This window comes from Notechis scutatus, chromosome 9 (assembly GCF_049901735.1).
Source record: "Notechis scutatus isolate UNSWTSFEM ecotype Mainland chromosome 9, rNotScu1.2, whole genome shotgun sequence".
NCBI classification, from domain to species: Eukaryota; Metazoa; Chordata; class Lepidosauria; order Squamata; family Elapidae; genus Notechis; species Notechis scutatus.
Window position 1 is genome coordinate 18,728,738 of NC_142017.1, and position 27,991 is coordinate 18,756,728.

A 27,991-nucleotide genomic window follows, 5' to 3' on the forward strand; every position below is an offset into this window, starting at 1 on the left:
AGAGATGCGTACCTCGATGTGAGTGATGTTGAGTTGGCCACGCCCACCCAGTCACATGACCAACAAGCCACGCCCACCAACTAAGCCACGTCCACAGAACAGGTTGTTAAAATTTTGAATCCCAACCCTGCCTCTCTTACTACGTGTGCAAAAAAAGCCGCCTTGGTCTGACCTTTTCAGGTGACAGGCTAAGCTAGGCCAGGTTTCGCAAGGCTTTTCAGCACCGAGTGCCCAAACAGGAGGGGGGACACCAAAAAGTGAAAGAGCAGCTCCCCGATGCGCACATGTATACTGGCCACCTGGTCCTCCGGTTTCTGGTGCACATGTGTGTGTGTGAAGACCAAGCTGGTTGGCGTGCATGCATGCACCAGAAACCGGAAGCTCAGCTTCCCGGTGCGCGCATGCATGCCAGGGAGCTGCTGTTGGGTTTCCGGTCCTCCCGCGCATGCAAAGACCAGCTGGCTGGTGCAGAAGAAACGAGTGACGGCTGGCGTGTCCAGAGAGATGGCTCTGCGTGCCACTTCCAGCATGCATGCCTTAGGTTCGCCATTTTATTTTTATTTCAAGTAATCCCCAATAAAATTAAGTAAAAAATTCTTCGAAGATTTAAACCGACTAATTAGCGACCTTTATCTGGTTAGGGGAAAAAGCCACGGATCAAACTGAAAATGTTACAGGACAGTAAAAGTAAAGGAGGATTTGGACTGCAAGCTCCATTCTTTGTGTCATTGGAAACTTCATAGAGTCATAAGGCTGGAAGGGACCTCAAGAGGTCTTCTAGTCTAACCCCCTGCTGCTTATGACAAGAGCCTCATACCATCCCAGTCAAATGAATGTCCAGTCTATTTTTGAAAACCTCCAGTGATGAAGCACCTACAACTTCCCCTGATTAATTATTCTCACTATCAAGAAATTCCTCCTTAGTTCTAGGTTGCTTCTCTCCTTGACTAGTTTCTTATCCCGCCGTCAGGCGCTTTGGGAAGTAAGCGAATTCCCTCTTCTCCGTGACTAGCCCTGAAGTACTGGAAGAGAGTTATCATGGCCCCCTTAATCCATCTCTTCAACAGGTTAGACATCCCTAGTTCCCTCAACAGTTCATCATATGATTTAGCCTCCAGACCTTGGATCATTTCTCTGGCTCTTTTCTGGAGCCCCATGCAAAGCACATGAATGGCTGCAAACAGGTTTACTCTGCACTGTGTTTGAACTGGGGTGTGGGAACACCACTGCTTTTCAGTAAAAGGCTTTACAAATAAAATGCAAATCATGTGCGGTGCACATTTAAAAAAAAAAAAAGAATGCAAATGTTCTGCCAGCACAGTTTTAATCAGCAGCACAAGAAAAAGAGGGTTCAATTTCCCTTCTCTAGCTGGCTTCCCTAATTGCCTTTGGTTGTCAGAAGAAAGTTGCAAATTGTGATAAGGTGCCACAACCGCCACGGTGCAACCCAGAATGTCAGGTGTGCAAATTGGGAAGAACTGAACCATTCCCCTTCATTGATATCACAAAGGTTTTGAGGTGAGGTGACAGATACGATTCGTATGAAACAGTGGATCTGTGGGCAGGTCCTTAAGTGAATCACTATGATTGTGAAGTGAATCCAGCTTCCCGCATTGACTGTCCTTGTTGAAAGCCCTCTGGCCACATTGCAGGTGGCAATCAGGTGACCCTTGGAGGCTGCAGCTGCCATAAATACATGCCACTTGCCAAGTGCTCAAATCGTAACCACATCACGGGACCATGGGATGCTACGACAGTCATAAGAGCAAGTACTGAAGTCAGTAAGCACTTTTATCAGTACCGTCACAACTTCGAAGGTCACTTACATGAATCTGTCAGGCTCAAGAAACCAGGGTAGACGTCAAAAGTACTATGAGTTTATTTCATGCTATCTATAGAGAGGGCATGGTGGCTCAGTGGCTGAGATGCTGAGCTTGTCGATCAGAAAGGTCCGCAGTTCGGCGGTTCGAATCCCCAGTGCCGCGTAATGGAGTGAGCTTCCATTCCTTGTCCCAGCTTCTGCCAACCTGGTGGTTTGAAAGCACATAAAAAGTGCAAGTAAAAGAACAGGGACCCCTTTGGTGGGAAGGGAACAGCATTCCGTGTGCCTTCACAGCCGTTTAGTCCTGCCAGCCACATGACCATGGAGACATCATCAGACAGCGCTGGCTCTTTGGCTTTGTAATGAAGATGAGCACCACCCCCTAAGAGCCAGAAATGACTAGCAGGTATGTGCGAGGGGAACTTTCACCTTTACCTTTTATAGACAAGAATCTGAACTACTAACGGTCAAGTCAAATTGGTGCTAGATAAGGGTCAATGGAATTCATGGGAGGCTGGTCTCTTGTGGGAGCAGAACAACTCCTCCAAACTGATGACACATTTGACACTGACCATAGATTCACCCTGGTCCTCTGTCTGTCTTTCCTCCTGTCTCGCAAGGCCATTCTCACATACTATTACAGCCAGTGCTGAAAGAGGGAGACTATACGGGAAGAACAGGCAGAGCCTGAGGATGGAGTCAAGAGAGTAATCAGCCTAGAATCGTTACATTTCCATAAACCAGGGGTGTCAAACTCGATATCATTGAGGGCCGCATCAGGGTTGTGTTTGACTTCGGGGGGGCAGGGAGCGTGGCCAGCATGACATCACTCATGTTGGTGAGTGCCTGTGGTGGACCAAGCTCTCTGCCCGTGAAAACGGGCTCCCAAGGTCCATTTTTGGCTGCGACGGTCTCCTGCAACCCTCTGCCAGTGAAAATGGAGCTTGGGAGGTGTTAGGATATACACCCTAGCAGAACGTGCAACGGTAGTCAGTCAGGCAGGCAGATATGTGAGATAAACGTTGTTGTAGTTTACACTCAGTAAAACAGATACACAGTGCTAGTTAAATAGTTTATTCCAGTAAGATTGTTAGCATAGTCAAACAGTCCATATATCATACACTAAGTTCAGTATATCTCTTTAAACTAAGTTAGGTAACCATGTTATTCCTAACAGGAGGACCATGCGCCGGTCCTTCGGTCTTTCCAGGGAGGCCCCATGGGCCAGATCTAAGCACCCCATGGGACAGATCTGGCCCCCAGCCTTGAGTTTGACACCCCTGCCATAAACAATCTAAGTCTTGAATTCTGTTAACTCTTATCTAACACCAGTTTAGTGCTGGCTGTTAGTTGGTTAGATTCTTGCGTATAACCCTGAGCAATAAATCAAATTAACTGGAACTGAAAGTGTGGCTCTGGTTCTTCGTGCCTGACAGGGACTGGCCCAAGGTCACTCAACTGGCCTAGTGCCTAAGGTAGGACTAGAACACAGGTGACCTAGCCTTAGGTGACACAGGGCCTTAGCCACTAGATCATTATCTAGGCCAGGGGTCTTCAACTTTGGCCACTTTAAGACTTGTGGACTTCAACTCCCAGAACTCCACAAATGTTAAAGTGGCCAAGGTTGGAGACCCCTGATCTAGGCTATGACTTTTCCTCGTGTCTCCAAAAGCCCATTTCCACATTCCATTACAGGATGTGCCAATCAGTGGTGGTATTCCACCGGTTCGGCCTGGTTCGGCTGACCCAGTAGCGGTGACGAGCAGTGGAACTGGTTATTTATTTATTTATTTATTTTATTTGGTTTGTCAATTGCTTACAAGATAATAGGTATAAGTAAAAACATAGTTATGAATACATGAAATGGGTACATATAAGAAAAACAAAAGAAACAATAGGACAGGGACGGTAGGCATGTTGGTGTGCTTATGCGCACCCCCTACAAACCTCTTAGGAATGGGGTGAGGTCAATAGTAGACAGTCTAAGGTTAAAAGTTTTTGGGGTTTGGGGAAAAAACCCACAGAGTCAGGTAGAGTATTCCAGACATTGACCACTCTGTTGCTGAAGTCGTATTTCCTGCAGTCAAGTTTGGTGCGATTGACCTTGAGTTTGTATCTCTTGTGTGCTCTTGTGTTGTTATGATTGAAGCTGAAGTATTCATTGACAGGTAGGACATTGCAATGTATGATTTTATATACTATACTTAGATCGGACCGAAGGCGGCGTAGTTCTAGGTTTTCTAGGTCTAGAATTTCAAGTCTGGTGGCTTAAGGTATTCTGCAACGAGTAGAGGAGTGGAGAACTCTCCTTGTGAAATATTCCTGGACTTTCTCAACTGTGCTGGTTCTCTCCACCGCTCTGCTGTTGGGCCCACCCGCCTGCCTGGGATCCCATATTCTTCTTTTGAAGCTCAGCTGTTTTGCGGGACCCAGCAGAGTGTTGCGCAGCAGTTGCCCGAAGCATACAGGAGAGTACAAAGCACACCCACCAAGCCACGGCCACTGAACCGGTGGTATAAAACATTTTGAATCCCACCACTGGTGCCAATGTCTGTCCTTTAATCGGACCTGTTAAATTCTCTTTGGCTTCCCATACAGGTCGTCCTCAACTTACAACCACAACTGAGCCCCAAACCTATGCTGCTAAGCGAGACATCTGTTATGTGAGGGTTTTTTTGCCCCATTTTGCAACCTTTCTTGCTACAGTTGTGAAGCGAATCACTGCCGTTGTTAAGTCAGTTCCACGATGGTTGAGTGAATCTGGCTTCTCCATTGACTTTTTTGCTGATAGTCTCAAACGATCCTGGGACAGACACTGCCACCCTCATGAGTCAGTTGCCAAGCATCTGAATTCTGACCACATGGCCACAAGGATGCTGCAACAGTCATCCGAGTGAAAAATAGTCATACATCCCTTTTTTTTTCAGCACTGTTGTGATTTCCAAGGATCACTTAAAAAATGGTTATAAGTGGAGGAATATCTGTACTTCTTGTGAGTCCTAAAAGGATCCCACTGAAAGGAACGTCTCAGGGGTTATTTTTTTTCTTTTCTGGACTGGGAAATGTCTCAGCCAGGAAGCTTGGGAAAAAACAGAACCAGTTCAAAAAAGTAACCTCAGTCCCGTCTTCAGTAACATTTGGATTCAAAGTCAGCTCAAGAATAACCCCAAGAGAATTTTTGGGGAAAATATTGCTGTACATGCCGGGAATAAAGCAGGGGGGGGGAGAGAAATACTTTGCAATGGAAGTGTTTATGGAGATTCTCAGTCTTCCAGGTCCTGGTTGTCCCAAAGGTGCTTTTTTTCAAGAGGCAACTGCATTTTCTGTTTTTTTGTTTTTTGTTTTCTTTGAAGATGTTTCGCTTTTCATCCAAGAAGCTTCTTCAGCTCTGACTGGATGGTGGGGAATGGAAGGATTTATATTCCTTGCAGACAGCTGGTCATTTGCATCCTTTTAGAGGGTTGTTGAGGTCACTTGGAGGTTTATCTGTGTCTTCAGGGTCACCTAAGTGGTGCTCCTGGTTCCTGTAGCCTGAATTTTTTTCTCCTCTGGAAATCCATTCCTTATTCCCACACGATTCCAAGGGTGTTCATCCCAAATTGTATAGCTAAAAGTCTGTAGAGATTCTTAGTCCTCCAGGTCATGGTTGCTCTAAAGGTGCTTTTTCAGGAAGCAACTGGACTTTCTGGTTTTTTCTTTGAAGACATTTCGTTTCTCATCCAAGAAGCTTCTTCAGCTCTATCTGGATGGAAGGGAATGGAAGGATTTATAGTCCTTGTGGACAGCTGGTCGTTTGCATCCTTTTAGAAGGTTGTTGAGGCCACTTGGAGGTTTATCTCTCCTCAGGGACACCTGAATGATGCAAATAGATATTGGGAAAGGACTGTGTTGTGGAACTGAGCTTTTTGCAGGATGTTTTCTGCCCTGTGTCCCCTTCACTGTTGAAGTCAGTCGCAGGCCGTTGAGGATGATGCGTCTCTGCTCTCTGCATCTCAAACTGAAGTGCAAATGGTTCCTGTAGTCTGCAATTTTTCTGGAAACCCGTTCATACTCCTGCACCATTCGAAGGGGATTCATCCCAAAGCCTTTCTATTTCTCCAAAGTTCTCTTCCCCAAAAACCCAAAGGTGCTTTTTCAGGAGGCAACTGGACTTTCTTGTTTTTTTCCTTGAAGAGGTTTTGCTTCTCATCCAAGAAGCTTCTTCGGTTCTGACTGAATGGTGGAGAGTGGAAGAACTGAAGAAGCTTCTTGGATGAGAAGTGAAACATCTTCAAGGGAAAAAAACCAAAGTCCAGTTGCCTCCTGAAAAAGCACGTTTGGATTTTCAGGGGAAGAGAACTTCGGAGAAATAGAAAGGCAGATTTCAACTTGGCATTAACAGGAAGTGGTTTGATAGTGCAGAGGTCTCCAAACTTGGCAACTTTTAAGACTTTGAGAAAGCTGGCTGAGGAATTCTGGGAGTTGAAGTCCACAAGTCTTAAAGTTGCCAAGTTTGGGGACCCCTGATATAGAGGATCAATGCTAACCAGTGGAGGTCTGATGGCTGCTTACACAAAATCCTTACACAACGATAAACCTTCTTAAACAGATGGCACATCCTTTTGTTAGAAAATAAAAACAATCTATTAATGAACCCGTCCATTCTTCCCTTTCAAAATTTACCAGTGTTGCTTTTCTAATGTCCCTGCCTGTCTTTACTCTTTTACTTTGCTTCTTTGGGTCAAATCATTCTTGCCAGGATAATTGGCTTTTTATTGTGGGCTTTTGAAACTGGGCTTGCGATGCAATTCAGACAAGGCAAGGGGTCAAAGGTGGCATGGCGGCAGCAGCTTGCCCATCTTAATCCCAGAACCAACCCCAAATCTCCATGGATCAGTTCCCCTTTGACAATCTTTACGAAAGCATTGAGCGTCGCCAACATTTCCTCTGAAAAATGGAGGCTCCGGTGAAACTGGTGTAACAAAAACAGCCACATTTTAAACGTAGGAAAAACCTAAAGAGATCGTTGTTGGTTTCAGAAAAAGCAGGCACAGCAACACACCTCTGTGTATTAATGATTCACCTGTGGAGGAAATTAGCAGCGTCATGTTTCTGGGTTGAAGCTAATAAGTTGGCTAGTTTGTTTAGTGATGATTTGAAGCTTCAACAATACTGAAAAAAGTGACTTATGACCATTTTCCCACTTGTGACCATTGCAGATTCCCCCTGGTCATGTGATTTGCATTTACAGTCAGATGCTGGATAACTGACTCATATTTATTATTATTGTTGTTGCTGTTCTTGTTGTTAGTGGTTAATCTTTAGTGAGATTCACAGCCTTTGGGGCTGGTTGGTAACTCAACAGCTCGAGTCCTAACCAAGAACCTAGAAACTGTTCAAATAGCATCGGAGGATATAAGCTGTTCCAAGTAGGATGGTTTTTTGTAGACTCAGGGTATTCAAGTCTGATAAATTCGGGATTTCCAAATAGTGAGGCAGCCCTTTAGGTATTGCTCCAAGGGCTCCAATTACAATTGGGATAACACAGGATTTCTTTTTCCAAAGTCACTCAACTTCAATTTGTAAGTCCCGATACTTTATGATTTTTTCTTGCTGCGTGTCTACAATTCGTGCATCACCAGGTATTGCAATGTCAATGAACCAAACCTTTTTCTTTTGAACTATTGTTATGTCAGGTGTGTTGTGAGCCAAATACCTGTCCTTCTGAATTCTGAAGTCCCACAAGATCTTGACTTTTCCATTTTCCAGAACCTCCTCAACCTGATGTTCCCAGTAGTTGTTACTATACTCAAATCCAAACTTTTGGCATAGTTTCCAGTGAATGATTTTAGCATCTCAGTTATGGCATTCTAAGTAGTCAGTTTGTGAAATTTTGCTGCATCCACTGATTAAATGGTCAACTGTTTCATCTTTCTCATTACAGAGGCGGCATTTGCTGTTGGTGGTGACATGCTAAATCTTTGCCTTCATGCAATTTGTGGCTAAGGCTTGTTCTTGAGCTGCCAAAATAATAATAATAATAATAATAATAATAATAATAATAATAATAATAATAATAATAATAATAATAATATTATATTTTCCTTCCAAATTTGTAGTGAACATTACATAGTCTGTTTACTTTTACTCTATACAAAATCTTGATAACAATGATATTAATTCAGCATCCATAATAATACTCTTTCCGTTTACATTGTAATTATAATGTATTATATTTTGTGGCAGAATGTAAAATAGTGTTTTTCCAATTCCTACTTTCTATGTCTTATTACTAGCCTCTACCAGTGGCCCTAATTAAATCATGAGCTTCGAGCCAAGCTTCAAAAACTTCAAAGCGTTTATTAGGAGCTAACATGTTGGTGTGGCCTTGTGTAACCGATTCTAAAACACGTAATTCACTGTCACCCTTGACCCTAGTTTTCCCCCCACCCCTCTGGGTATATCATAATTCATATTCTCCAACAAAACGCGTTCATAGCCAAGAGTCATCAATCACATTCTTCAATTAGAGATTTGCGCGGCAGAAACTGCGGTCGCTTAGTTGTAATCTTTGCAAAATGTGAATGGAATGCACTTTTGATTCCAAACTGTTGTACGACTCTTTCAAACTCCCCCACCCTGCCACTTTCTGTTCCTGGTGTCAGAGTGTCATGAACTGGAATAGAGCATGGTAACAAGGTCAGCCAACGAATAGGCAGAGCAACTAAATCAGCTAATGAGGATAGTTTGGAAACCGAAACTAGAAGTAGTCTAGGTGTGGTTCTTCGTTAAGCTCTGCAACTCTGCAGCTATGTGAAGCTCTGAGTCTGTCTACTGAAGATGAAACTAACTTGCTTGCTGAATACTGGAGCTCTGCTCTGAACTTGCAACATGTTTCTGTTTGAGTTTGCTCCGTGTTGGAGAAATCTACACTGGTTTGTAAAATTGACCTACTATGTTTATAAAGACGTTAAATGAAGCCATCAGCCATCTGTGTTTATTTTTTCTGGTGCTGAATTATCGCTGTGAAAACTCTCAATACCTGGCAGCTCTAAAGCAGGCATAGAAATGTTTTATGAGTTGACAGTAGTGAGGAAAGTCGTAAAATGGGACCGAACGTGCTTAACAAATTCCTCACTTAGCAGTATAAACTTTGGGCTCTGTTGTAGTCGAAAGTTGAGAACTGCATTTTGTTATCTTCTCCAGTTCTTTCTATTCTCTCCTGCTGTCTCCAGATACTGTCATGTCCCCTGTTCATTATTATTTTTGCTTCTGACTGCTCCTAGAAGATTTATTTCTGCTGCCCTCGTGGGAAACGAGGCTTTCTGCTGAGGTTTTGAAGGCAGAAAAGTAAGCCAAGAGCATCAAATAGACTATTTTCTGTTTAAATATGTATATTGGAGAGGGTCTATTTTAGTTAATTCTTCAGGAGGACCAGGAACATCTGGCATAGTTATGCCAGTGTTTCTCAATCTCAGCTATTTTAAGATGGGTGGACTTCAGCTTCCAGAATTCCCCAGCTGGCCAAGGAATTCTGGGAGCTGAAGTCCACCCATCTTCAAATATGTCAACCTTGAGAAAACACAGTGTTACACAATTGTACAAGAGAATTGAGTAGAATAGTTATTTGTAACTGGACACAAAGATTTGGGCGGGGGGGAGAAAAATATAATACCTTGTCCCGAGGATTTTAAGATTTGAATTTTCTTTCTTCTTTTTCTTAGCAAATGTTGTGGAAGATATACCTGGTTCCCAGGTGCACCGCACAGATCTGTGTGTCAATGTTAGTATCATACGAGTGCCTTCAACCTGAGTATGCAAAGTTAATTTTTAAGAATCATCTTCACTTGTTTTGGTTAAATAGATATCAAACAAGCAAATCCAGAACCAAATCCAAACTGAATAGAATAGAATTCTTTATTGGCCAAGTGTGATTGGACACACAAGGAATTTGTCTTGGTGCAAACCTAGATTTAAGAAGAAATTCCCTGGCAGTGTGAACAATTAATCAGTGGAACGTCTTGCCTCTAGAAATTGTGGATGCTCCAACATTGGAGCTTTTCAAAAATAGACCGGACAGCCAATTCTCCACAATGGTATAAAACCTCAACCAGTATAAAGGATAAAAGGAAAAAAAAATCAGTTAAACCTGTTTCATTTTCTTTGGATTTAGATTTCTATGTATTGTTCTGGCATGGGACAGGCTAAATTAAAAATTAGGCAAAACCCAAAGCAACAGGATTTGCAACACATTGCATTGTGGTATTTGTCAATATTAAAAGAACAACAGAGTTGGAAGGGACCTTGGAGGTCTTCTAGTCCAACCCCCTGCTTAGGCAGGAAACCCTATACCATTTTCAGACAAATGGCTGTCCAGTCTCTTCTTAAAAACTTTCAGTATTGGAGCATTTACAACTTCTTGGAGACTTTGGAGAATAGCTTGGCTCTCTCTTCTTTATGGCAACCCCTGAGATATTGGAACACTGCTATCACGTCTCCCCTTTTCATTAGACTAGACATCCCCAATTCCAGCAACCGTTCTTCGTATGTTTTAACCTCCAGTCCCCTAATCATCTTTGTTGCTCTTCTCTGCATTCTTTCCAGAGTATCCACAGTATTGTTGTTGGTATCTATCAATATTGGTATGAGTAGTTAATTTTCTGCTGTTGCTTTGTTGTTGTTTTGCAAATGGTCAAGGACTTTTGTGCATTTTATTTATTTTATTTATTTATTTATTTATTTTATTTGCCAATTGTTTACAAGATAATAAGTATAAGTGTATACATAGTTGTGAATACATGAAATGGGTACATATAAGAAAAATAAAAGAATAAGGGAAACAATAGGACAGGGACGGTAGGCACGTTGGTGCGCTTTATGCACGCCCCTACAGACCTCTTAGGAAAGGGGTGAGGTCAATAGTAGACAGTCTAAGGTTAAAGTTTTGGCCCAAATGCTGAAGGTAATTTTTTTTTTTCTGGTGTATCGCTAAATGTCTATGGATATTCTCAGTCTCCAGGTCATGGTTGCTTCTTTCTGGTGTTTTGAAAAAATTATAATTATTCTTAAGGTTATATTTCCGTAATCCTGGTGTGTTTTGTGTGTGTGCGTGCATGTGTATATTTGTATAAATCGCTTTTTTCCTTTCCTTTTAAATTAGATTGTTTTTTTTTAAAAAAAAAAATACATTTCGCCTGAATCCTTCTTATAAAGTTGGCCTCTGCTCCACCTTCAGTACCAACCACAACTGCCTGAACAGCAATTCTCTGCTCCTTTACTTTCTAAAAAGCAAACAAACAAACTGAATTATGTTTTAGAGAGATCTTGAAATGATTTGAAACCCGTATCCAATGGCAAAAAAAGAGGGTTGGGGGGGGAAGAGAGGGAAAAAAATCACAGCAAAACAGCGGTAAAGTATGATCATTGCAGAATTAGAGAAAATTGCTGTTTCTCAATGAAGGCCTTTGATATGCTGCTGCAGAAATTTAGGAGCTGCGTCTGAGAATGAAGTAAATAAGTAGGAATTATCAGGGCATCTCAGATCTTTGAGGAATGGCATGCCCTAATCCTCCTGGAGAAGCAACTGTTTCATTTTCTCCTTGCTTTTCATCTGGGATAGCTGGCTGGAGTTCATTTTTACTCCGTTTGATCCAAAATTGGTATTTTTGTTCTGGCCCAGAATTTTACAATGTTTTGGGCTTTTGGCAACAAGAGCCATTGCAAATCAAAGACAACCATTTTTTTTTAATTAAAGGGAACAACCGACTTTTCCACCAGATTAAACAAAATATATCTGATGCTTGCCATCTCTTCTCCACTTTCAGAAGATTTATCTAAAATGAGGGAAGTCTCTCCCTTTTTTAAACTTGTTTCAGCAACTATTAAAGCAGGGATAATGTTACAGGTAGTCCTTTACATACAATTCATTTATTAACCGTTCGAAGTTACAACGGCACTATAAAAGTGACTTATGACCATTTTTTATCCTTATAGCACATACACTTATACAGTATATTGCTTCACAGTGCTTTACAGCCCTAAGTGGTTTACAGAGCCAGCCTCTTGCCCCCAACAATCTGGGTCCTCATTTTACCCACCTCGGAAGGATGGAGGGCTGAGTCAATCTTGAGCTGGTCAGGATTGAACTGCTGGCAGTGGGCAGAATTAGCTTATATTACTGCATTTCTAACCAGAAATAAAGAAGGAAGGAAGGAAGGAAGGAAGGAAGGAAGGAAGGAAGGAAGGAAGGAAGGAAGGAAGGAAGGAAGGGCAATAGCACTAGCCCTTAGACTTATATACTGCTTCACAGTGCTTTTACAGCCCTTTCTAAGCAGTTTACAGAGCCAGCCTCTTGCCCCCAACAATCTGGGTCCTCATTTTACCCACTCGAAAGGACGGCTCAGTCAACGTTGAGCCTGGTGGGATTTGAACTGCCAAAATGCAGACAGCCGGCAGTCAGCAGAAGTAGCCTGCAGTACTGCACTCTAACCACTGTGCCACTGTGGCTCATCTGTCCGTTGCAGCATCCCTGTGGTCATGTGATCAAAATTCAGGTGCCTGGCAACTAACTCATAACTACAACAGTTGCGCGGCCCTGGCAAGTTGGGGTGGATGTCAGAATTTGGAAACTGGGTCACAAGTAGCTTTTGGGGTGTCTGCCATAACTTGGAATGGTCTCTAATGGTTGTCAGTTGAGTATTGCCTGTATTCCTGACCCAAACCAAACACACTGCACCCTTTTGCTTGGCTTGGCCTTCGTTCTTTCTTTCTTTTTTTTATTTTCAAAATTGACGTGTTGCCCATCGTGCCTCAAGGCAAGTCTAGGCGGAGTATGGTTTAATACACGATTTGTGGTTTGGTGTGTTGTGCAAACCCCAGCCATGGCTCAAATGATGGCTTAGTGTCAGAAGCGAACCTGTTTCGGTACTTGAGGGAATCTAGATGCTAATCTTCCCAAGCCAGGAGCCCTGGAGAGAAAGCAGGAAGATCAAAGAGAAAGGAATGTAATTTCTGATTGAATTGCGCGTAAGCTAGCTTAAGTGCCCATCTTCAAGGGGGCTGAGCCTAGGAGATTCCTTACAAAGGAATCCTTGCATGCTTAATATGCAGAAATAAGCCCTACTATTTAGAGCTTACTGCTTTGGTAAGATTACTACTTTAGTGAGCTTGCCTATTACCACAGGGTTAGCAAAGCTAGTCCAAAAAGACTTCTCTCTTTTAAGCGTGCATAAGTGCACCAACGTGCCTACCTACCGTCCCTGTCCTATTGGGTTTTTTTCTATTTTGCTTACATGTATCCATTTCATGTATTCATAACTATGTTTATACTTATGCCTGTTATCTTATAATCGCTTGACAAAATAAATAAACAAAAATAAATAAATAAAATAAAAAATAAAAAATCCGGAGCTTCCAGAGGATCACTTTTTCTCTCTCTGCTGGTAGCTCAGCCGTTTCCCGCCCTACAACGGGCCGGTCTCCAGAGATCCTTGAAGGGATTCTGTAGAGCCACTCAGGATCCTTGGAAACCTTTTTGGAAGAGCGGGTGTCAAGTGTGGAGTAGGGGTGGGCTTGCCCAATTTGTCCCCCATCCCAGGTGGCTATCCGAAACAGCTGCTTCGATCCAACCCAAAGTAGAGCTGGACCAGACCCTTCATTGGCTTATACTCAAGAAGTTCATGAACCACGGTGGTGCAGTGGTTGGAGTGCAGTACTGCAGGCTGCTTCTGCTGACTGCTGGCTGCCTATAATTTGGCAGTGCGAATCTCACCAGGCTCAAGGTTGACTCAGCCTTCCACCCTTCCAAGGTGGGTAAAATGAGGACCCAGATTGTTGGGGGCAAGAGGCTGACTCTGCAAACCACTTAGAGAGGACTGTAAAAGCACTACAAAGCGGTATATGTCTAAGCACTATTGCTATTGCCCTTCCTTCCTTCCTTCCTTCCTTCCTTCCTTCCTTCCTTCCTTCCTTCCTTCCATCCATCCATCCATCCATCCATCCATCCATCCATCCATCATGCACAGTGATTAGAATGTAATTCTGCCAACTGTCAGCAATTCATTCCTGACTGGCTCAAGGTTGACTCAGCCTTCCACCCTTCCGAGGTGGGTAAAATGAGGACCCAGATTGTTGGTGGGGGCAAGAGGCTGACTCTGTAAACCGCTTAGAGAGGGCTATAAAGCACTGTGGTGGTATATAGGTCTAAGGGCTATTGCTCTTCCTTCCTTCCTTCCTTCCTTCCTTCCTTCCTTCCTTCCTTCCTTCCTTCCTTCCTTCCTTCCTTCCTTCCTTCCTTCCTTCCTTCCTTCCTCCCTCCTCCCTCCCTCCCTCCCTCCCTCCCTTCCTTCCTTCCTGTTAGAATGCAATATTGCAGTCTGATTCTGCCCACAGCCAGGAGTTTGATCCTGACTGGCTCAAGGTTGACTCAGCCTTCCATCCTTCTGAGGTGGGTAAAATGAGGAGCGAGATTGTTGGGGGCAAGAGGCTGACTCTGTAAACCACTTAGAAGAGGACTGGAAAGCACTGTGAAGTGGTATATAAGTCTAAGGGCTATTGCTATTGCTATCTGCTGGTTGGGGAATTCTGGGAGTTGAAGTCTGCCCATCTTAGAAAGAGCGACAGTATGAGGAAACAGATTACCAAAGGGAACTGTTCAGCTTTGATTCTGCCATAGTCTAGATCAGTATTTCTCAAAACCTCTGCAACTTTAAGATAAGTAGATCTCAGCTCCCAGATTTTCCCAGCCAGTTCAGTTGAGTTGACTGAGATGGGCAGCTATGGAAAATGAATGAATGAATGAATGAATGAATGAATGAATGAATGAATGAATGAATGAATTTGTCCGTTGTTTATTCCTGAAAGTTGAAGTCCACCCATCTTAAAAGTGATGACGTTTTGAGAAACATTGAACATTGAGCCAAAAAAAAAGGATGGATTTCAGATCTGTAAGGCAGATTCTCATGAAAACTTTGAAAAAGTCTTCCTAACAGTAAGAAGAAGAGGACAAGAAAACTATCGGGGGAATTAGCTCCTTTTTCCTGCATCGATTCAAGACTGGAGAACGATGAGTCTGCCCTAGTCTAAATAAGTATTTTCCAACCCTCGGTAACTTTAAGACGGGTGGACTTTAGCTCTCAGAGATCCCTAGCCAGTTTAGCTAAAAGTTTTGGAAACTGAAGTCCATCCTTGAGGTTGAGAAGAAAAAAAACTGGGTTCCATAACTGAACTTAGTTGTTTCTAAGACTGACTGATGGGGAAGGGGCTTAACATCTGGATCTGTTCTATAGAGGGATGACCAGGATTAAATCTGAGACCCAGTACTCAGTTAGGCTAATGTTGGAATCTCAGGCGACTGGTTGGATCTGACTCACAATAAACAATCTGTTGTAACTGAAAATGTACTTCCCAGACGATGAGTCTTTTTGATTTATTCATGCATTTCCAGGAGAGAGAGAGAGAGAGACAGAGAAGGGGGGGGCACACAAAGAGCTTTTGCCTCTGCCTTGTTTTGAAAATAAAGGCTGGGAAGAGAAACTTTTTAGCAAGTCCTTCCAGTATTTAGACACGTCTGCTTTTCTCTGAACAGAGTTGAAATTACTGCATTCTGCTACAGCAGCCAAAGAATGTAATTTAATACCGGCCTTGCCCTTTTCTCTCAACGTAATTGCCACGCTCGTCAGATTCATTGTGAAATAATAGCAGCAGTGTGAAAAAGCCGCTCCTGTTTCCAATCACTAAATGCTTCACAGCAACCGTAAGAATAATATTAAAAAAATTGCGCGCTTGCACACACACACACATACACACACACACACACAATCCCAATAACTAGTGACGGGAAGCTAGGAGAACATCCTAGGCTGCCCCTTTAGATCCAGTGCTTTGATTTTCTCTCCTTCTCCGAAGGGACGTGTTTTGCGCACAACATCCGAGCAAACCGCAAGATTAGGAGTGTAATAAAGATAATAGTCCCTGAGCCTTTGGATCCCTCTACTTAACCAAAAGCTTTTGCAGGCTTCCTCATTCTCATGCTAAAGCAGAATGGATGGGTTTTATCCTTTCAATGTGACACTGAGTTGATAAGTCAGGAAAGCATCATACATACATACATACAATGAAAACGTACGATGAACGGTTGCAGGAACTTGGACATGGCTAGTCTAGGGAAAAGAAGGACCAGGGGAGACGGGATAGCAGTCTTCCAATATTTGTGGGGCTGCCACAGAGAGGAGGAAGGGGTCAAGCTATTCTCCAAGGCAACTGAAGGCCAGACAAGGAATAATGGATGGAAATTGATCAAGGAGAGATTCAACCTGGAAATAAGGAGGAATTTTCTGACAGTGAGAGCAATCAACCCATGGAACAGAAGTTGCCTTTGGAAGTTGTGGGAGCTTTAAGATATGGATTAGAATGTATAAGATCAATATGTATTGAGTTTATGTCTGTATGGAGAAGTGATAACCCGGGGCCACGCTGTTCTCAAAAAAAGATATTTTATTTGTATTTGTGTGTTTTGTGAAAACTTAAATACAACTTTTATTAAAAGAAATTGTGGGAGCTTCATCCCTGGAAGGTTTCAAGAAGAGACTGGACTGCCTTCTGTCAGAAATGGTGTAGGGTCTCCTGCTTGGGCAGGGGATTGGACTGGATGACCTACAAGGTCCCTTCCAACTCTGTTAATCTGTAAAAATCTGTAAAGAGTTAGAATCAGAAAAAGCCACAAGTTTTTGCATACCTAAACCAAAGAAAATAAGGGGAAAATAAGGAAGAAAAAGGGAAAGAGAAAAGTGTAGGGCAAGAAGGAAAAAGAAAGGGGGAAAAAGAGCAGACTTCCAACTTCTTTTGGTGCCGTAGGATAAGAGAATAGCATCAAACCTAATATAGGCAACCTAAGGTGTCCTTTGCCATTAAAATACATAATTTAAAAATGGCAAAATAAATTAATTGTTCTGCTTTGGAATGTAAAACTGACTGAGATCAGTCTGGGCAATGACCTTTTTCTTCTCTTTTGATTCCAAGTGTTTCCCACCTCCAGGAGGAAGGCCACTCCTGCTAGGAAGCAGAGTGAGAAAATCAGGCAGGGAAAGAGGTCAAAAAAGTCAAGATGGCGGATACCTTCATGCCCCGAGACACCATTTTTCAAATGGTGCCATGTGGTCAGTATTGCAATGATTGGCTTTTCACAGATGTGCTTCTGGGACTAAAGGATATAAAGGTTTCATTTGAGCAGGGGTTGGACTAGATGACCTTTAAGGCCCCTTCCAGGTCTATGATTCTATGACCCAAACAGATGATCAATTTTAGAGAGGTGCTTGATAACCAAACGAAGGCCCTTTTAGGAGCACATTCTGCTGTAAAATAGCTTCTCCGACAAAGCTTAACTAATGTTCACTTTTTTCCTCTCAGACTTTGGAAATACCTTTTCATTAACTTAGTTATGATCTTCACTTCTGAGTTGTTTGATGTGTGATGTGTCATTTATTTTGCTGCTAAGCTGGTTTATTTATTTTTTTTCCCCTGTAACTTCAAAGAGGATTCCCCCCACCCCATGGTTTCTCTTTATTCGCATTGATCTTGTCCTTCAGAATTTTACTTTCAGTATTTTATTCTATTTCTTGGGAATCGCCCAAGGAACATAGGTAATCTGTGACCAAAATAAACAAAAAGAGTGCATTTCTAAGTGTAGCATCCCTGCCCTGAAGCTGACAGCCCGACAGGCAGGGCACAAAAGGGGCAAAGAGGTTTGAGAGGAGGAGGAGGAGGGAAGAAAAGACAAGATAGGGGTTTCCATTTTTGAGAGTTGTTATTAGGAAGAGGTGCTCTGCATGGCAAAGAAATATAGAGATGGCCAGGGGGGGCAGAAAGAGAAGAAAGAAAGAAAGAAAGAAAGAAAGAAAGAAAGAAAGAAAGAAAGAAAGAAAGAAAGAAAGAAAGAAAGAAAGAAAGAAAGAAAGAAAGAAAGAAAGAAAGAAAGAAAAGAAAGAAAAGAAAGTGAAGAAACAAAGAAAGAGAAGAAAGAAAGAAAGAAAGAAAGAAAGGAAGGAAGGAAGGAAGGAAGGAAGGAAGGAAGGAAGGAAGGAAGGAAGGAAGGAAGGAGAAAAAAGAAAGAAAGAAAGAAAGAAAGAAAGAAAGAAAGAAAGAAAGAAAGAAAGAAAGTGAAGAAACAAAGAAAGAAAGAAAGAAAGAAAGAAAGTGAAGAAACAAGAAAGAAAGAAAGAAAGAAAGAAAGAAAGAAAGAAAGAAAGAAAGAAAGAAAGAAAGAAAGAAAGAGAAGAAAGAGAAGAAAGAAAAGAAAGTGAAGAAACAAAGAAAGAGAAGGAAGGAAGGAAGGAAGGAAGGAAGGAAGGAAGGAAGGAAGGAAGGAAGAAAGAAAGAAAGAAAGAAAGAAAGAAAGAAAGAAAGAAAGAAAGAAAGAAAGAAAGAAAGAAAGAAGAGGAGGGAGGGAGGGAAGGAAGGAAGGAAATCAAATCCCGAGAAAGTGAAAACTTTGTGAAAAGTCTTCAAAATAATCCCACCTTCATTTTGTCTGATATAAAAGAGGGAAGAGAGTCGTGATTCTTTTATGCAAATATATTAGATTAACATTAGGATCTGGGAGGCTTCTAAATTGATAAAATAAATCTATACCCATGTGCTTCAAGCTCCATCTTTTTTGAAAAATAGGTGTGTAGCAATATTGCATGCATTTAAGAATCCTCCTTAAAAACACAAAGTCCAGAATTAAACGTCACATTGGCTGGAAAGTGGAGCAGAACAAAGTCAAGCTTTTCAGAGATTTGACTGAAATAAATGATGGTTTAAGAGAGGATGGAGGAGGCAACTACGGCTTAATTGTTCAAAAAATCCCACTGCCCCGTGCTAAAGTTATATAATCAAGAAGCACAGGGTGAAAGAGAGGGAGGAAAGAAGGTGAACACTGCTATCAGCAAACAATGCAACCCGCCCCCCAAAAAAAAGAAGAAGAAGAAGAGATGATGGTGAGTGTTGAGATCAACGCATTAAGAACCATCTTGATGTGCTCAGGATCTGCGAGGGGGAATCCTGTCAGAGTCGATGCCAGAAAGTATTATGTCTTCCTTGCTTAAATGGGAACCGTGTCTTTTGCTACTAAGGTCTTCAGCTAGGGAGGAAGCCGAGCAGCCCTACAATCAGGTGCAGACGTAGCCTGAAAGCCGCTTACTCCACCTAAAGCTCCTTTTAGCGAGTGCTGAAAAGTGCATTTATTGCAAACGCGGGGGGGGGGGCATTTCTTTGGCCTTGTTTTCTCCCCTTGCTTCGTCTTCGCTGTCCTCAAAACTGGTTTTATGGTCGTCCCATCTTTTCTTTTGAGCCATTTTATAAGTAGAGTTGGGGGGAATCAAAAGTTATGGAGTATTGAGGATTGGGAGAGGGGGGAAGGAAGGAAGAAGGAAGGAAGGAAGGAAGGAAGGAAGGAAGGAAGGAAGGAAGGAAGGAAGGAAGGAGGGAGGGAGGGAGGGAGAGAGGGGGAAAGAAAGAAAAAGAAAGAAAGAAAGAAAGAGAGAGAGAAAGAGGGGGGAAGGAAGGAAAGAAAGTAGGAAGGAAGGAAAGAGGGAAGGAGGGAAAGAGAGGGAAAGAAAGAAAAAGAAAGAGGGGGTGAGAGAAAGAAAAAGAAAGGGAGAGAGGGAGAAAGAAAGAAAAGAAAAAGAAAGGGAGAGAGGGAGGAAGAGAGAAAGAAAGAGAGAAAGAGAAAGAGAGAAAGAAGAGAGGGAGGGAGGGAGAAAGAAAGAAGAAGGAAGGAAGGAAGGAAGGAAGGAAGGAAGGAAGGAAGGAAGGAAGGAAGGAAGGAAGGAAGGAAAGAGGGAGAGAGAGGGAAAGAAAGAGAAAGAAAGAGAGAGAGAGAGAGAGAGAGAGAAAGAGGGAGGGAGGGAGGGAAGGAAGGAAAGAAAGTAGGAAGGAACGAAGGAAAGAGGGAAGGAGGGAGAGAGAGGGAAAGAAAGAAAAAGAAAGAGAGGGGGTGAGAGAAAGAAAAAGAAAGGGAGAGAGGGAGGAAGAGAGAAAGAAAGAGAGAAAGAGAAAGAAAGAAAGAAAGAGGGAGGGAGGGAGAAAGAAAGAAGAAGGAAGGAAGGAAGGAAGGAAGGAAGGAAGGAAGGAAGGAAGGAAGGAAGGAAGGAAGGAAGGAAGGAAGGAAGGAAGGAAGGAAGGAAAGAGGGAGAACATGAACTAGCCATTCCACTGGTTAATTGTTCTATCAGGAAATTTCTCCTTCGTCCTCGGTTGCTTCTCTCCATTTCTTCTCTTGCCTTCTGGTGCTTTCTCTTTGGGGGCGGCCCCTCAACGATAGGAACACTGCTATCCTCTCTCCCCTAGTTTGGAGACTGAACCTTATGAAGAACAGCTGCAGGTTTGGAGTTTGGTGAGTCTAAAGAAAAGAAAGAGTAGGGGGTGACATGACAGCAGTGCTCCAATATCTCAGGGGTTGCCACAAAGAAGAGGGGAGTCAATCTATTCTCCAAAGCACCGGAAGGCAGGACAAGAAGCAACGGATGGAAACTAATCCAAAGACAGAAGCAACCTGGAATTCAGGAGAAACTTCCTAACAGGGAGGACAATTGACCAGTGGAACAGCTGGCCACCAGAAGTTGTGGGTGATCCATCACCGGAGGTTTTAAAGAAGAGACTGGACAGCCACTTGTCTGAAATGGTAGAGAAGGTCTTCTGAGTGAGCAAGGGGCTGGACTAGAAGACCTCCAAGGTCCCTTCCAGCTCTATTCGATTCTAGATTCTAGTCTTTCTTTTCACTAGTGCAGGGGTGTCCAACCTTGGTAACGTTAAGCCTGGAGGACTTCAACTCCCAGAATTCCCCAGCCAGCAAGCTGGCTGGGGAATTCTGGGAGTTGAAGTCCTCCAGGCTTAACGTTACCAAGGTTGGACACCCCTGCACTAGACTAACCCAATTCAGTATTTGCCTGGATTTACGACGGTTGCAGCCAACATGAATCACGTGATCACCATTTGCAAACTTCCCAGCCAGCTTCTGACAAGCAACGTCAGTGGGGGTGGGGGAACCAGATTCATTTAGTGACCGGGCGATCCACTTAGCAACTGCAGTGATTCAGTTAACAACCGTAGCAAAAAAAAAAAAAGATCACAGAATTCACTTAACATCTGCTTCACTTAGCAATGGATATTCAGGTCTTATTTGTGGCTGTCCATCAGACTTTTTATCTCAATTTTTTTTTTTAAAAAAAAAATGTATTTATTTTTTTTGCCCAGAGAAGCTCCTATTTCTTTATCTCTGAGGGAATGGAGGGAATCCCAACGTACTAAGATCACTGACTCAGCCTTCCATCCTTCCGAGGTGGGTAAAATGAGGACCCAGATTGTTTGGGGGCAAGAGGCTGACTCTGTAAACCGCTTAGAGAAGGCTGGAAAGCACTATAAAGTGGTATATAAGTCTAAGTGCTCTTGCTATTTTCCTTCCTTCCTCCCTCCCTTCATTCCTTGGTGCACAGTGGGTAGAATGCAACATTGCAGACTAACTCTGCTGACTGCGAGCAGTTCAATCCTGACCACCTCAAGGTTGACTCAGCCTTCCATCCTTCCCAGGTGGGTAAAATCAGGACCCAGATTGTTGGGGGCAATAGGCTGACTCTGCAAACCGCTTAGAAAAGGCTGTTAAAACACTACAAAGCGGTATATAAGTCTAAGTGCTATTCCTTCCTTTCCTTCCTCCCTCCCTCCTTCCCTTCGATCCACCCATCCAGTATTGCAGGATGACTCTGCCCACTGCCAACAGTTGAATTCTGACCAGCTCAAGGTTGACTCAGCCTTCCGTACTTCCGAGGTGGATAAAATGAGGACCCAGATTGTTTGGGGGCCAAGAGGCTGACTCTGTAAACTGCTTAGAGAGGGCTGCAAAGTACTGTGAAGCGGTATATAAGTCTAAGTCCGATTGCTATTAGTAGGTTAACAGCCTTTCTTCTCCCTTGCATTTGCTCCTGACCGAAGGTTTTGGGCGGGAACACTTGTCCCCAGAAGGCACCAGAATAAGGGTAGACTGCTCTTGCTGCTGGACTCAGGGTTGAGCAAAGCGAAACTATCATCCCTGGAGGCTTTCTAGAAGAGACTGGACTGCTATTTGTCAGAAACGGTGTAGGGTGTACTGCTTGGGTGGAGGGGTTGGACTAGATGACCTACAAGGTCCCTTCCAACTCTGTTCATCTGTTAATCTGTTAATCCACCCCATTAAGCAAATGTGATTAGGTTGACTAAGGAGGCAAAAAAAACCTAACAATACGGTGGCTGGAAAACCAGTTTGGTGGAATCAGGGAGGAGTCGCTGGTGGAGCCCCCAAAACAAAAGAATATTGTCTACAGTGGCGAAGTCTTTGAAAACACACCATGCTCCCTGCAGGTGAAGCCCAGGACAAGACCTCCGCAAAGCGTGCGCAGAGTGGGAGGAGAGATCCTTGCCTGTCATGCACGTGCTTAGAAAGAGCCGGTTTACGTCTCCTTCAGCTTTTTCAGAGGAGAAATATATGGGGATGGAGTTGCAAAAATTGGAGGAGGGTTTAGGACAGGGGTTCCCAAACTTGGCAACTGTAAGACTTGTGGACTTCAACTCCCAGAATTCTCCAGCCAGCTCTGCTTAAAGTTGCCAAGTTTGGGGGCCTCTGGATTAGGAGATGCTGGTGCAGAGGCCTTGGGGGTTCAGCCCTGAGACAGAAAGGGGTTACTTTCCTGGGTTTTCATTTCTTCACCTCATTTGCAGGAAGGCTTTGGGAATCAGATTGCCCGACTTCAAAGCAAGATAATCCCTCCCTTGAAAAAGTTAGGAGGTGCCCTAATTCAAGACAAGAGTGCCTGTCTTTAAAAAAAAAAAAACAGCCATGGTGACCTTGTTTGGCTTTTCTGTCTTCCGCTTAGAGGATCTCTGGAGAACTGAGGCAGGGGGAGGAAGGAAAGGAGGAAGGGAGGAAGGGAGGAAGGAAGAAAGGAAGGAAGGAAGGAAGGAAGGAAGGAAGGAAGGAAGGAAGGAAGGAGGAAAGGAGGAAGGAAGGAAGGAAGGAAGGAAGGAAGGAAGGTAGAAAGAAAGAAAGAAAGAAAAAGAAGGAAAGAAAGAACAATTGAAAAGATAAAGGTTATACGGATGGATGGATGGATGGGAGTGAGTGAGTGAAGGAAGGAAGACAAAGAAAGAAAAAGAAAGAAAGAACAATTGAAAAGATAAAGGTTATGTGGATGGGTGGATGGATGGATGGGAGTGAGTGAGTGAGTGAAGGAAGGAAGGAAGGAAGACAAAGAAAGAAAAAAGAAAGAAAAAGAAAGAAAAAGAAAGAAAAAGAAAGAAAAAGAAAGAACAATTAAAAAGATAAAGGTTATATGGATTAATGGATGGATGGATGGATGGATGGGAGTGAGTGAGTGAGTGAGTGAAGGAAGGAAGGAAGACAAAGAAAAAGAAAGAAAGAAAGAAAGAAAGAAAGAAAGAAAGAAAGAAAGAAAGAAAGAAAGAAAGAAAGAAAGAAAGAAAGAAAGAAAGAAGAACAATTGAAAAGATAAAGATTAGATGGATGAATGGATGGAAGGAAGGAAGGAAGGAAGGAAGGAAGGAAGGGAGTGAGTGAAGGAAGGAAAACTTGGAGGGAGAGAAGGAGGATGGGAGGTGAAGAGAGATGGATGGATGGAGAGACAGGGAGAGAGGGTGGGAGGGAAGGAGGGTGGGTAACGGTAGGAAGAGCAGTGACAAATGCCTGCTGAATGTCCAGAACCCACCATTTCACAGGGGCTTCCCCTTCCCCAAGACTTTTGGCCAATGTCCCTTAAGTGTTTCTTCTTGGTAACCTAAGCAGGCTAGCTGGGGAATTCTGGGAGTTGAAATCCAAACATCTTCAAGCTGTCACGGTTGAGAAACTGTGGGAAACCACCAGGCCCCAATTCCCATTTATCATCCTGAATTGGTCATTACAGCTCTGGTGTGGCTTCCAGTGAAAGCCATTTCCACATGTGGGGATTGCATGTGCCTGCCCAAATTTCTGGCCTACTTCGAGACTGACCTCGGGACTCGAGCTACTCAGGTCTCACTTTTACTGCTGGAATGCGCTTTCTGCACCCCGCAATTAACTAGGAGCACCCTCTAAAGAGCCACCTCCCACCCCAGCCTGTTGTTATTTCCTCTCCTGTCCCTCGGCTAATTAGAAGCACATTTTTTTCTCTCTCTGTCACTCCCCCCCCCCATCTCCTCCCGTGCCCCGTGGATGAGACACAGCCACACCACGGGCAACTCGTCTCCTTGCCTAGATTTAGCCAGTTATGCTGGACTTATTTCCTTGAGTCACAAAAACCCTCTTTCCCTTCCCTTCTTCATCAGTTTATTTCTATTCTTTGTCTTCTCTTTCTTTCCCCTCTTTGCTCTTTTCTCTTCTTTTGTTTCCTTTCCTTCCCTTTCCTTCCCCTCTTCATCTATTTACTTCCTTTCTCTTCCTTTCCCTTTTCTTTCTTCCCTTCCTTTTGTTCCCTTTCCTTCTTCTCTATTTCCTTTCTTCCTTTCCTTCCCCCTCTTCATCTGTTTACTTCCTTCCCCTTCGCTTCCCTTCCGTCTTTCCTTTTTCCTTTCCTTCCTTTTCCTTCTTCTCTGTTTCCTTTTTTCCTTTCCTTTCCTTCCTTTCCCTTCATTTATTTACTTCCTTTCCCTTGTCTTCCTCTTTCCTTTTTTCTTTGCTTCCTTTCCTTTTCTTCTTTATTTCCTTTCTTTCTTTCCTTCCCCTTTTCAACTATTTACTTCCTTTCCATTGTCTTCCCTTCCCTTCACCTCTTTCTTTATTCTTTCCCTCCTTTCTTTGCTTTTCCTTCTTCTCTGTTTCCTTTCTTCCTTTCCTTTCCTTCCTTCCCCTTCATTTATTTACTTCCTTTCCCTTGTCTTCCTCTTTCCTTTTTCTTTGCTTCCTTTCCTTTTCTTCTTTATTTCCTTTCTTCCTTCCCTTCTCCTTTTCGTCTATTTACTTCCTTTCCATTGTCTTCCCTTCCTTTCACCTCTTTCTTTATTCTTTCCCTCCTTTCTTTGCTTTTCCTTCTCCTCTATTTCCTTTCTTCCTTTCCTTTTTCCTTCCCTTCCAGCTGGCACTTAAGCAGAAGCTCAAATTGTGTGGAATTTCTCAACTGAGGACAACAAAGCTTCTGTCTGGAAGGCTGAAAAGCAGCCTGGAAAGATAATATCGACAACAGACCCTCTTGGAGCCTTGAGTCATCGCATCCCCGTCCCACCAACCTAGCCCCAGCCTGCCTGATTTACAGGTGCAGAGGGAACGTGGGCAGCATCCCAAGAAGGTACTGACCATGCCAAGAGAAGGCCTGGCATCAGACAATCTTTGCCCTCCGTCAAATTCTGCTGGGAAACCTATTGAGTGATGCCAACATCGTGAGCTTAGAAAAAACGAAAGGCTTTGGAGCATGTGGGCAAATTGACAAAGCACCTGCCTGAGACACATAAACCAACATCTGTTTCCTGAGATTGTTGTGGAGGACAGCTGGACAAGTCTGGGGAATGACTCGAGGGCTTTTAGTAAAGTTTCTGAAACTTTTTTCCCTTCATTGTTTATTTGGTTTGCTTTATTTCTATCCGGCTTTATTATTTTTGCAAATAGCTCAATAGCGTAAATGTTCATGACTTTGGTGTTTTGAGTCTGCCCTGCTTTTTGTAGGATGGATGATTGACACAGAATGTTTCCCTTTCTTATTACATCCCTTTCCTTTCTTTGCTTAATGTTTCTTATTCTCTTCCTGCACCTTGCATAAACTGGCTTGCCCTGAAAAGCAAATCGCAGACCAAACTCTGTAACCTGGTTGTTTTCTTGCAGACGTTTCATTATCTAAAGTGGTAACATCGGGAGTGCTGGAAGACTCACCCCCTTCTAGCACTGATGACGTTACTTGCTTTGGGTAATGAAATGTCTGCAGAAGCACATACAGATACAGATTAACAGAGTTGGAAGGGACCTTGTAGGTCATCTAATCCAACCCCCTGTCCAAAAACCACCAAGCTCGGAGAACACCAAGGACCCCACAGTTCTGCTCCTCCTCTTTGGCACTGAACTAGTTGCATAATGAAACGTCTGCAAGAAAACACCAAGCTTAGAGAGCACCAAGGGCCCCCAAATCCTTCTCTTCCTCATCTCTGACATTGATGATGTTAACTAGTTGGGTAATAAAATGTCTACAAGAAAAGAAACAAGTGCAGAGAGCACCAAGGACCCCACAGTTCTCCTCCTCCTCCTCTCTGACATTGATGATGTTAACTAGTTGGGTAATGAAACATCTGCAGGAAAATCACCAAGCTCAGAGGCCCCCAAGGGCCCCCAAATCCTCCTCCTCCTCCTCTCTGACATTGATGATGTTAACTGGTTGGGTAATAAAATGTCTGCAAGAAAAGAAACAAATGCAGAGAGCACCAGGGCCCCCACAGGTCGTCGTCTTCCTCCTCCTCCTCCTCCTCCTCTTCCTCCTCCTCCTCCTCCTCCTCTAGCACTGATGCTGTTAACTAGTTGGGTAATGAAATGTCTGCAAGAAAACCACCAAGCTCAGAGGGCACCCAGGACCCCTCATTTCAAGCCTACAAATATTCCCTCTTATCGAGGACTGGGGTGTTCAACTTCGACAACTTTAAGGACTTGCGCACTTCAACACCCAGAATTCCCCGGCCGCCATAAGTGTTAAAAGTTGCCCAGGTTGGGCACCCCTGCCATAGGCATTGTTCTGCGTGTAACAGATAATGTCCAAGGCGGGGTTGATGCGGAATGAAGTGCCAAGGACATCAAAGGGAAATGCATGAAATTGAGGTGAATGTGGACATTTGAAGAAGAGACAATTCTGTACGAAAACAGCAACGGATCGCTCAGCTCTTCCTCCCCTTTTAAGCCAGATGGGGATGTGGCAACCCCATCCGAGGCTTCCAGGAACTGGAGTTTAGATTCCCCTGCCTGCTTTAATAATTCAGCTGCCAACTGCATCTTCTCTGTAGCTCTATTATAGTCCTTTTGCTCTCTCCTCCCGCTCTATTTTGTTATGCATTAAGTCAAAGCACAGACAAAGAGGCACCACGCGTATTAAAGAGAGAGAGAGAGAGAGAGAGAGAGAGAGAGAGGGAGGGAGGGAGAATAGCTTGCTGCATCTTGCCTAGAGGAAGAAAATACTTTAAAAGAAACAGTTTTCTCCTTTGCCAGTCGGGGTTCGCGGGTTAGGTAGGCAGTCTTCTGCTTACGACCACGTTGCTAAGCAAAGCGCTTGTGAAGGGAATGTTGTCGTCCCCTCCCCCCCCCTTTTACCAGCCTTTCTTGTTCAGTGAATCGCTGCAGGTGTTGAGTAACAACACGGTTGTTAAGGGAATCTGGCTTCCCCCGTTGGCTTTGCTGGCCTGTCGTAAATATGAGTCAGTTGGCAAGCGTCTCAATTTCGATCACGTGGCCAGGGGGAGGCTGCAACAGTCGCAAGTGCGAAAAGCAGTCATGAGGGTGGTTGTTTTTTTTTCAGTGCCATTGTAACTTTGAACGGTCACTAGAATAGAATGGAATGGAATAGAACAGAACAGAACAGAACAGAACAGAACAGAACAGAACAGAATAGAATAGAATTCTTTATTGGCCAAGTGTGATTGGACACACAAGGAATTTGTTTTGGTGCAAATACTCTCAGTGCACATAAAAGAAAAGATGCATTCATCAAGAATCAAGAATCATCAGGTACAACACTTAATAATAGTCATAGGGTACAATAGAATAGAAGGATATAGGAATAGAATTTAAATAGAAGGGGATGGGATGGGAAGGAATGGGATAGAGAATAGAATAGAAAATAGAATAGAATAGAAAATAGAATAGAGTAGAAAATAGAATAGAAAAGAAAAGAATGGAATGGAATACAGAAGAAATAGAATAGAGAAGGGATGGGATGGGATGGGATAGAATAGAATAGAATAGAATAGAATAGAATAGAATAGAATAGAATAGAATAGAATAGAATACAGAAGAAATAGAACAGAATAGAAAATAGAATAGAGTAGAAAATAGAATAGAAAAGAAAAGAATGGAATGGAATACAGAAAAATAGAATAGAGAAGGGATGGGATGGGATGGGATGGGATAGGATGGAATAGAATAGAATAGAATAGAATAGAATAGAATAGAATAGAATAGAATAGAATAGAATAGAATAGAATAGAATAGAATAGAATAGATTC

At 43.2% G+C, this 27,991-nt stretch overlaps 1 long non-coding RNA gene across 1 annotated transcript; it reads right to left on the bottom strand.

Annotated features, from left to right (window-relative positions):
* Nucleotides 1–1,600: 1,600 nt before the first annotated feature.
* On the bottom strand, nucleotides 1,601–27,055 carry LOC148129850 (uncharacterized). Its single transcript, XR_015750579.1, has 3 exons — nucleotides 26,949–27,055; nucleotides 9,477–9,610; nucleotides 1,601–2,027 (listed from the first exon to the last, which is right to left on the bottom strand). It is a non-coding gene; the product is annotated as an uncharacterized LOC148129850 (long non-coding RNA).
* Nucleotides 27,056–27,991: the final 936 nt, after the last annotated feature.